Below are 10741 nucleotides of genomic sequence, written 5' to 3' on the forward strand. Positions count from 1 at the left end.
TTCTGACCAAGGAGAGCAGGGTGACTCTTTATAGTTATGACCACATCCTGTAGAGTGTGGCATAATTTTGTCCCAGAGTGCATCAAATCTTCCAAATACATAATGGCTGATTTTCCAGCAAGGAGGTAGGAGCTGGCTAAACACACCCCCTAGGATTGCTTATTTCCATAGATTCTCCCCCTACCATCTGCACATATCTTCTTAAAGCCTAGCTCTGACTCTGGGTCAAGAGTGTAAAAGTGTAACTGACACTCAGGCCTCCCCTCTGCCTTTGAAGAGCATGGTTTACGACTCCACCCCCTGTCCTGGCATTCCTATGGACAAGCATACTGCCCTCCCAGCAGTGTTGGTAACCCCAGGGGCTCTTTATCACCTCTTCAAAGCATCCTGGCTAATCCATTTAACTCTGACCAATCAGGAAAGACCACTGGAAGGCTGAATTTGGACTTACAAACAAGAAAGTCTTATACCTTCTTGTATGTACACTTTAGGAGAAACTCAACAATATAATATTGTTGGATTTACTACATACCATTCTGGGAAGCCTTTGAACTGTCAGGCTAGTCCTCTCCTATCAATAGTTATTAATCAATAACTTCCTACCATGTTAACCTATGGGCCATGGGATTTGCAATGGGGGATATGACTTGTGCCAGTTTTCTAACACCAGGGTTTATAAAAACATATTTTATAAGTATTTCCCTAATTTCTACAGGACCCCCACCCCCAGTGCAAACAGGGGAGACTTTAGGGGTTCTGAATCTGCAGTTATATAACAGATCCTCCTTACCCAGTGCTCCTAGCAGCAATTTAACACAATGTGGAGAGTAGAATGTGAAATTTCACTTTACCCAGGCATTTAAAAACTAATTTTATAAGGGTGTACCTTATACATATCTGACCCCACACTCCTGGGATTACTTAGGAGAGATCCTGGGGGTCCCTAATATGCCGAAACATTGTAGGTTATCCATTTTTAAGTGCTCCTACCACCAAAGTCGAGTTTGAGCACAATTTATTTTTTAAAAGCAGTCCTGGCATCCAGGGCTGTTTTTAAACTGACCTCAGGCTTCAGCAGTGCACACATGCAAGTACAGAAAAAGCTGCTGATCTCTAAACTGCCATGCCCCAAGGTACTAGGGACTTCTAGGTAGTTTCAATCCCCTGTCCCATTATATACTAGGGGCTTAATGTATGGGTCATGCCAATTACAGGGGGTACCCCACCAAACCATAGTGTACCCAAGTATATGTTAGGTGTTTTAACTGTATTCTAATGTGTTCCTTTCAGCTCAACACTGGCCCTCGGCCTGGTTAGGCAATGCCCAGGGTCAGTAAAAATCAGTTACCACCAGCATCAGTTAGCAAAAAGTTGGGGGGTGGCCAGGGCACAGGATGACTTTGCAACACCGGGACACTGCTGTTTCCTGCCACGGAGGTTATTTGCAGAAAATAGAAATACATTCCCTGCCTACACTCTTAAGGGCCCACAACTTTGCTTACGCTCAGGCATGAGCAGAGAAAAAAAGTTGCTACCGTCTGGGAGGCAACAAAGTAATGGAGCCTGCTTCCGCCAGCATTCACAATGGTGCTGGCTGGGGAGTTGTCTATGGCCAAGGGGCCCACAAGGTTCCGTCCTTCGACCCCCCCAAATTGGGAGACATTGTAGGTGCTCACAAGTGAGGCATCATTTTTATAAGGAGACCTGGGGGGAGGGGGGGCAAGGAAATGTGTGCCGACCTGGTGATCTCAAAACTTTCCAATACAGAAATGTGAGGACAACATGATTTTATTAGCTACATTTCAGGTTTGCAAGGGGGTCCTGGTAATAAAAGTTGGGGGATCCATACAAGACACATCTCCCTGGACTTCTTGTGTCTAGTTTTCAGAAATGTCTGGGTTTGGTAGGTTTCCCTAGATGGCTGCTGAGATCGCGACTAAAAATGCAGGTGACCCCCATGCAATACCAGGTTGTTTTGTGATCGATAATTTTGATGCCTTCACAGTACATTTTGGGCTCTTCCCTGTCGCAGCCATTTGGCCTACCCACGTAAGTGAGGTAGAATTTTTACTGGGAGACCTGTGGGTACACTGGGTGGTAGGAAATTTGTGTTAGCCCTTTGAACACACAACTTCCTCACACAGAAATGTGAGCAAAAATTATGTTTTGGTCCATGAATCACATTTACAAGGTCTTCTGGGTAAGTACACCGTGTGGGATCCACACAAAACATACCACATATTATTCTCTTAGGGACCAGTTTCCAAAAGATGTGAGGGCAGAAGGTGTTTATTACAGAGAGAGTATGCACTGATAGCAAAAAGGAAAAGGTTCACCAAAATATTACTGCACACCCATCCACTATTCTGGTTGGTTGGAGTAAATGATTCATAAAAAAACTTTGTTCACCAATAACTTGATGAAATACAATCTGCAAAAGGCATTGTTATTAATTTCAACATTAGACCAAGGAACCGCTGACTTACAGTTCCTGAGCTGTAAAGCCATGTCAAGGTACCAATCGATTTACAGTCCTTTCACATGCCTTTCATGCATCAGACACAGAAAAACATTCACAATGACAGCTGCGGGCCCAGCATAATACAAGATATATATATACAAACAGCACCATTCAAAGGTCCATCACACTCATACACCAACAGGACTAACACATCAATCACACACCAAGAACCCAAACATCAGGCAACTGAAAAACACACCTCAAACAAGTCTATACATATACTGGCTACCAGCCACCAACACACCGCCAGTCCATGCACACTGCCAGCCAAGTGCCAGTCTGCATGCACCGTCCACCAAACAAGCACCACCCTAAACATACCATCAGCCAAGCGTGAGTCTACAAACTCCGCCAGCCAGACACCATTCTACATGCTACGCTAGCCAAACTCTAGTCTACATGCACCGCCAGCTAAGCGCGAGTCCACACACACCACGAGCCAAGCGCCAGTCTACACACATCACCAGCCAAATACAAGTACACACAGATCATCAGCTGAACTCCATTTCACATACACATACAAACGTTCCCTAGTGTCAAGTGGTTTTCTGATCACATTGGGGACAGATGGCTCTAAAACAATGGCTGATCTGCCAGGGGACACAGATTTGTCACAATATTGCCCAGATAATGAGGAGCAACCCTTGCCCAAAGGCCTGCTCCCTGACATATAGATAGAAAAATCCCTGGTGTCCAGTGGCTTTCTGCAGCCCTTGGGAACAGATGGGCCTAAAAATAAGACCGGCAGTAGAGCCCATAACTAAGGTTAAACCGGTTCTGGGTTGCTTATGTTCCGGTTCAGGGAAGACTTGGCTTGGAAGTTCAGGCTGGAATGTTTCTTTTGGAGCAGGGACAAGACTGATTTGCATATAGCTGTGTCCAAACTGAGGTAGCATGATGTGCAAAATAACAATGGATTAGGATGCCTCTCAAGTGATTACCAGCACCTGAGATTAATTCAAGCATTCCATCAGAATATTTTATATACTTTTTGTGTCACCCTATGTGGGACAGGTATACCCAGATATGGGTCCCATCCACACTGTGTCACTACTATACCCGGCTAAATTACCCCATGACTAGGTAAAACCGGTCCTGGGTTGCTTACATTCTGTTGTAGAGAGGAACTGGCTTGGCAGTTCAAGCTGGACTGTTCATACTGGAGCAAGGTTAAGACTGATTTCCATATAGCTGAGTCCAAACAGAGGTGGCATGGTGTACAAAATAACATTGGATTGGGATGTGGCCTGAGTGATCACCAGTGGCTGAGATTAATATAAGCATTGTGGAATGGTGTGGCTCACTGGTTAGAGGCGGCAGACCGGGAAGCAGAAGTCGGCCTGGGACCAGGGTTCGATTCCCGACGCGGCAGGGTCGTGGACCAGGGTCAGCGGACTCGATAATTCTCGCCTCGGTGCATACTCTAACCAGGGGTCCTACTCGGCAACTCTGGGCATTAGCTTGCCTAATCTCCACAACGGCCCCATCAACACCGGGGATGCCTGGCTCCTCCTTGGGGATTCCCAGCAGGGACCATCCCACAGGGAAAGCCAGGACGGGTTCCCCAGCGGTATACAGCGCCAGGACGCCGACTGGCAACAGTGCGCTTTACAAGTATACACATTACATTACATTCCACTCATCACTGTTTTGTATATTTATTGTGTCCCTGTTGGACCAGGCCCTTTTTGCAAGGTTATTCCCAAACTTTTTGCTTTCTTCCTCCGATTTTTCTGACCTATCTTTGTTGGGTTTAGGACTCTGAGCACTTTACCAGTGCTAATCAGAGATAAAGTGCATGTTCTCCCTTCCATAAAACATGGCATGATTGGCTTAAACCTGTTTGGCATATTTGATTTACTTGTAAGTCCATTGTAAAGTGGTATCTCATAAACCCTGCGCCTAAAAATTAAATGCTACTAGTAGGAGTGCTCCTATGCACGTCGACTTTTGCTTGCCACCCATTATGAACCTGCCTTCACGAGTGGCATGCCTGTCAATGCATTCTCCCACCACCACCTGACTCCATTCACTAACCCACTAGGGGTACAGCATGTATCGGTCTTAAACCCCAATTCTCACTGATACACTTGTTTTGATATGAAATACTCGCCACATCAAGTTATGCTGCTTTAGTTTTTAGATTGCACCAATAGGTTCCCTAATTCTATTTCCTTTTCCCTACCCTCTTTCTTCTTCCACAGGCAATTTCTTAATCGAATCAGGCATGTACTTATCATTGTCCTGACGATGATCCTATTATCTTGCTGAAAGGATCGAAACGTCATCGACCCATGTTAGACAGCTTTGCACATTAATCCACTGTGTAAACCAAGTGCACTGACTGTTTATACTAAGCTTGAAAGAATTTGCAATTTGACAAGCTATGTCTTTTTGTATGTTTTGTACCTGTCTTGTTTCATAGAGGATACAGGATTGTGTCCCACTGCATTGATGTTTAAACTACAGTTGTCCATTTGTTCACATTTTTAAAATTACTGTCTGGCTGGACATGTGAAATATAGCCCTGATTTCAGTCTATAATTATCCTGCTAAATATCTGATTGTTTAAGGACCACTGTTTATGTTTATAACTGATACCCAAGGTCCTTATTTACCTTGAGGATTCCCTTGTTATTTTGTACAACTAGTAGGATTACAGCATTACTTGTGCCACTCACAGACGTAGCCTTTCATACCTGTCTCAGCCCTGCTAAAGTAGGGCCTGCATGTGCAGTTTACTGCCACTTGAACTTGCCATTTAAAACTACTTGCCAAGCTTTATCTCTCCTTTTATGACACATAGGTCACCCCTAAGGCAGGCCCTAGGGAGCCATATGGCCATGGTGCTGTCTGAGGAAAAGGTAGGGCATGCCCCTTTATTGTGTAGCATGTCTCACTGCTGTGAGGCCTACTCTTCTCATAGGCTAGCATTGGGAATCCCCTTAGATATCTTTAAGTGGTAATTCCCAATCACAATGGTGTAGCGTTGCCATGTTTGTCAGTAAGCTGATAAATCCAGCGTTCTGGTGTACTCGGATTTTACATTACTATTTTTAGAAATGCCACTTTTAGAAGTTGAGCATCTCTCTCTTTTTATGACTCTTTGTTCTTTGCTACCTGACTCCAATCCACATCTAGGGCGGCTGGGTGACAGTTACACTTGGTGCATACTTCCTACACAGCCATCACACAGGAAGGGTTGGGTGTGACAGGGTTGCATCTGCATTCATCAGTTTACTGATGGTCTACCTGGGCTGTAAGAGAGAGGGGCATTCACACTTGACATTAGTATAGGCTGTGTCCTGCCATCACACAAAGGACTTATTTAACCCCTACTGATGTCTGAAGCCAGGGCTAGGGTTGAAAGGGAGTGTTGTGGACTTCTGAGATTTCCACTGAAGTTCCCCCTTGAATAAATACAATTTTGAGTATAAGTACAGGGCACTGACCCCATGTCCCCAGAACACTTTTGGAACTGGAACTGAAGCTTTGTCAGAAAGACTGCAGCGCTGCTCAAAGGACTCATTGGGACTGTACTTCTATTGTTACCCTGCTGCCTGCTACTTCCTGGGTGGCTTAAATGAGTCACTAGTTTGCTTTTCTTTTTGTTGCCCTTTTGCCAGTAGCTCCTTGTCTCTGTTCTACAAAGGCACGGTGGTGCTGTCAGCAGAAACCGCCATATGAACTTCTCGTTTTGTTGTGTGCTGGCCTGTCTGACTGTTAGGTTGCTGGAGAGACTGCTACCCTGCAATACGGACTCTTGTGCTGGCCTATCTTCTTGCCCTGTTTGCCCCCCCAAGTGTTCTCCAGGATCAGCCCCAGAATTGGCCATGGGACACTCCCCTGCAGTCCTTACAATTCAGCACGTGGTGAGCACATTTATTGTTTCAATAATAACTGGTACCTACAGATCTATGGGACTGCGATGGGTTCCAGATTTGCTCCGTCCTTTGCCTGTCTCCTTATGGGATGGTTTGAGGCAGGGCATATCTGGGGCCCATCGGGGGCAAGAATGCATGAGTTTATTGTGTATTACGGCCGTTATGTAGATGATTGCCTGTTAATTTGGACGGGTACTGATGAAGACTTGCAATATTTCTTTGCCCATGTGAATAACAACTCCAATAATATGACCTTCACAATGATGTCAGATCCGAACAGTATTGTTTTCCTAGATTTGGAATTATTTCACTTTGAGGGTAAAATACATAGTAGGATGTTCAGAAAGACTATGGCCTGTAATGCCCTATTACATGCTGATAGCACTCACCCAAAGAGCCAGATAAATGCTATACCGTACGGAGAGATGCTTCAAGCTCGTCGGAATTGTAGCTTAGATGAGGATTTTGTGACAAATATGGAGGATATTGAGAAGAGATTTAACAGTAGAGGATATTCGGGCACTGTAGTTATACGAGCTAGGGACAGAGCCTTGAAACTAAAACGTGCAGAGACTTTGAAGGTATCAGGTAAATCTCAAAAACGTGGAAACAATAAAGTACGTTTAGTGACCAACTATCATCCATGGTCACATAAACTCTTTATGATATTGAAAAGAAACTGGCCGTTACTAACGGCAGATAGGACACTTCAGAAATATATCCCCACCTCTCCAAGTATAACCTACAGAAGAGGTATGACGATACGGAGTATGATAAGTCCCAGCTATCCTAAACATCTGGATACTAAGAACATGTGGCTGAGAGATTGGAGTATTGGCTCTTACATGTGTGGAAACTGTAGCATGTGTAGAATGACATTAAAAGGAGTGAAGGAATTCAGATATAATGGTCCAAGGACCTTTCAGATTCGTCAACACATAGATTGCACCACAAAGTATGTGGTATATGTTATTATCTGCAAGTGCAGAAAAATCTATGTTGGCCGTACCATTCGCCAACTAAAAGAAAGAATGACTGAACATTTAAATGCTTTGAAGAACCTGGATCAAAAATACCCAATAGGCTATCACGCAGCTATTTGCCCGGAACAAAAGCATAAATTAGGGTTTCAGTACCATGGGATAGAGGTAGTCCCCATGGACCCCAGGGGGGGTAACCAAGAGTTAAAACTCTGACAGGTTGAGGCAAAATGAATCCTTAGGCTTCGGGCAGTGGAATATTGAATTAATGTTGACCATGAACTACATTACTGTCTTTGATTGAATGTATACCCTCTAACGTGTTTCAATATTATATATCTTGACTGTTGAGCACAAGAAAATATACCCATTGGATGAAATGTATTCTCTGCAATAGAAAATATGGAACATATTGTATTTGAAAGTTTAGATTGCAAGAATATGTGACTAGTGGATCTAATGTATGTTTTATCTGTTACAGAGAATATGTAGTCTATCATATCTGGCTTGTATAACCAATATTTGGTAGACTACAATAGCGAATTGAGGCTTCAGTTCGGTAGAATTCTCAATTGTATCTGTGGATTTGTGTCAAATTGAAACATGTACCATATATAACTTGAAAAGTTCGGCTAATGAATGGCTCGCCTCTATGGGATTTTTGGAATGAAAGATGTCTCTAACTTTTGGTCTTTAGATTACCTGTATATATATTATATATACTTTCTGTGTATCACTGCACTATTTAATCACATACTAATAACTTGCTTCCTCGAAATTTTGGTTATTTGCTCTTTATTCTTCGCTTCCCCTTGTTTTCTCCTCTTTCGTTTTAGTGAGGATTAGATCATTTATTGATGTTACAATTCGGTTATTTCATATAAATACAAGTCTGGACAATTTTTAGTAATATATATGTTATTTTCGACGTTATATTTATGTCGAAATAATATACTTTTAAAATACCGGGGTTAAAAGTTGAATATAAAAGAAGAATTTTCTCATATGTGATAGTTGGGTTTGAACCCCCTTCGTATGATGACGAGATAACTATAATAAGATGGCGCCCAATAGTCTTGATACGGGCTGGCGTTTGGGAATAGATAATATCTGTGCCTTTTATTTAATTAGGATATATGCATTATACGGACGCCTTGTATGCGTGCAATTATTTCGAATGATAAGACGTTCACATATCCTTTATTGTTATAATCTAGCTGGACGCCGCTTAGAGAAATTAAACATTGCATATTCCAAGAGGGTGCATGGGTTTTTGGAATATATCAAGGGTTAGTTCCCTTGTTTATGTTTACCACACACCTGCGTCTTTTGGCGCCGACTATTTAAATGCATGTTCAGATGAGCTTCGGTTTCATTATGGACTGTGAGGCTAAAAGAAAGATGCCGGGCGTACTCGCCGAGGTAAGAATCCTTACGGGGTATAATTTCGGTAAAAATACTGTGCACGACGTATTAATTTGTAGACTTTTGATAAGTGTCGATAATATATGATCGAGGGTTTTAGGATATGTTGCCTAGAACATGGTAAGCTTATTTTAAACTTAACGAGTGTTATAAAGCTACAGTGAGAGTAGTATATGTTAAGTTCCACGTTGGCTTGCTCATATAGCTGTTATTATTAATAATTATGACATTTTATAGAGACATAAGAACATTATGGACCTGAAGGAGGATTGGAAACACCACGGACGTTCCCTTGGGGGTAATTCCTCATTTTTATCAGTTGCCTTAGTAGCGTAGCTACTGACTTATATCCGTCTGAGTAACCACTAAAGATGGTATGTGACTATTGTGTCTTTAGGATATGTCTGTGATACTCTAGTATATCTTTCTGAGCATAGATATACGTATAAGGAAAGCGTGGCAGTATGCTTATTTAATATTGTGTTAAAATAGATAAAATGGTGAGATAAATATAATGGAGATATGCTCTATCTATTTTCTCTCTGGTATTTTACAGAATGACATATACCCTTATCCCCTTGGATTACTGAATAACTGAAGGTAATTTGTGGCATTATGATGGGCAATTTTGTGTGTTTGGGCTATAGCACTGTCATCTCGGATAGTCTAGAGGCTCGCAAATAGCGGCCTATTTTGCCCCTTTGAGTTATCGGTCTGAGTTAGGTGACTAGTAATAATAAATGGATACGAATATGTACATCAAGATAATGTTTCTCTTTTATTAGATTTTGCACCGATTAGTTAAGGATAAGTGGACCTCATATTTGGAGAAATAGTGAAAAATAAGGATAACGCCATTTAGGTATGGATAGAGCATTTAATAGGATCGTTCTGTTAAATTACCCCGAATAGGCTTAATATAACTCTTTTATGTTGTGCTTTCCTTAGATCAGTAGTACATGACGTTGAATAGTACAACTGACAGTCCTTCTGGAACCAAAAAAAGAAGAAATACTTTTTTCTTACTCTTTGAGGAATTGTCCTTGGTGAGTGATTGCGTGCAGTTCTATAATTATTATCTAATCTTGGGTGATAAGGTACTAACTGGTGTAGTTATATGAAGCTATTGGCTTTTTTTATCTATTTTTCTTAAATGTAGCTTATCTTCCCCTTGTTTGCTCTCTCTATTATTTAAGCTTATCACGATAGAGAATTTATTTTACTACAAACACAATTCATATATATATTAATATAAGGATTAATGGTGCAGTTCCAACCTTCTCCTCCTTTCTTTCCTTTCAAAACATCTTGCTCAAACTTTCCCCTAATTGACATTGGTGATGGTGAAGGGGAAACAGAGCTGTGACATATGAATCTGTAAATATTATGGGTTTATTATTCTGTTGTAGCCCTGAAGAAGTCATTGGGTGAATGTCCCGAGACGAAACACGTGTCGGCTTTGTGCATTTTCTGGCTACACCTGTATGAATATTTGAAGCCTGACTGGAAGGTTTGACTATTTGAGAAGAAGAAAAAGAATGAAGAGAAAAAAAGAAAAAATAAAGAAATAAATGGAACAGATTTTTCAACAACTTGATATGTGAAGATTTCAAATCTTTTTTCTCTTAAGACTATTATTGGTGTGATCTTTGCTCGGGACATTGTTTTGATCCTTTACTCCTTGAGTTTCGCATAGGAGAACCACTGGGGGTGTTAGTGACCGACTTCCCGTTGTCCCTCTGAGCAGTTTATTGTGAAATCTACTTCCTCTTGGCCTTGCGCAATTTTATATCCAGCCACCGGTTTTGTATGTCACATTTATTGTTTGGCTCAACTCACAGCTGTTGAGCGCTGTAGTGTCGCCGAGTGCCTTGGTGGAGAGCTGCTGAATGCTGTGGTGAGGCACCAGCCCTACACAGATTTACTGCCGA

At 42.0% G+C, this 10741-nt stretch overlaps 1 long non-coding RNA gene across 2 annotated transcripts in view; it reads left to right on the forward strand.

Annotated features, from left to right (window-relative positions):
* LOC144770107 (uncharacterized) overlaps positions 1-10453 on the forward strand; it is a 206656-nt gene extending 196203 nt beyond the window's left edge. The window contains exons 1-3 of one of the 2 annotated variants that reach the window (XR_013598799.1): positions 9594-9672; positions 9759-9856; positions 10220-10453. This is a non-coding gene — a long non-coding RNA (uncharacterized LOC144770107). Of the gene's footprint in view, positions 1-9593; positions 9673-9758; positions 9857-10219 lie in introns of those variants that run through there. The other variant, XR_013598797.1, reaches the window with a different exon arrangement.
* The last annotated feature ends 288 nt before the right edge of the window (positions 10454-10741 follow it).

The sequence above is a fragment of the Lissotriton helveticus genome, chromosome 1_1, assembly GCF_964261635.1.
Source record: "Lissotriton helveticus chromosome 1_1, aLisHel1.1, whole genome shotgun sequence".
In the NCBI taxonomy this organism is placed as follows: domain Eukaryota; kingdom Metazoa; phylum Chordata; class Amphibia; order Caudata; family Salamandridae; genus Lissotriton; species Lissotriton helveticus.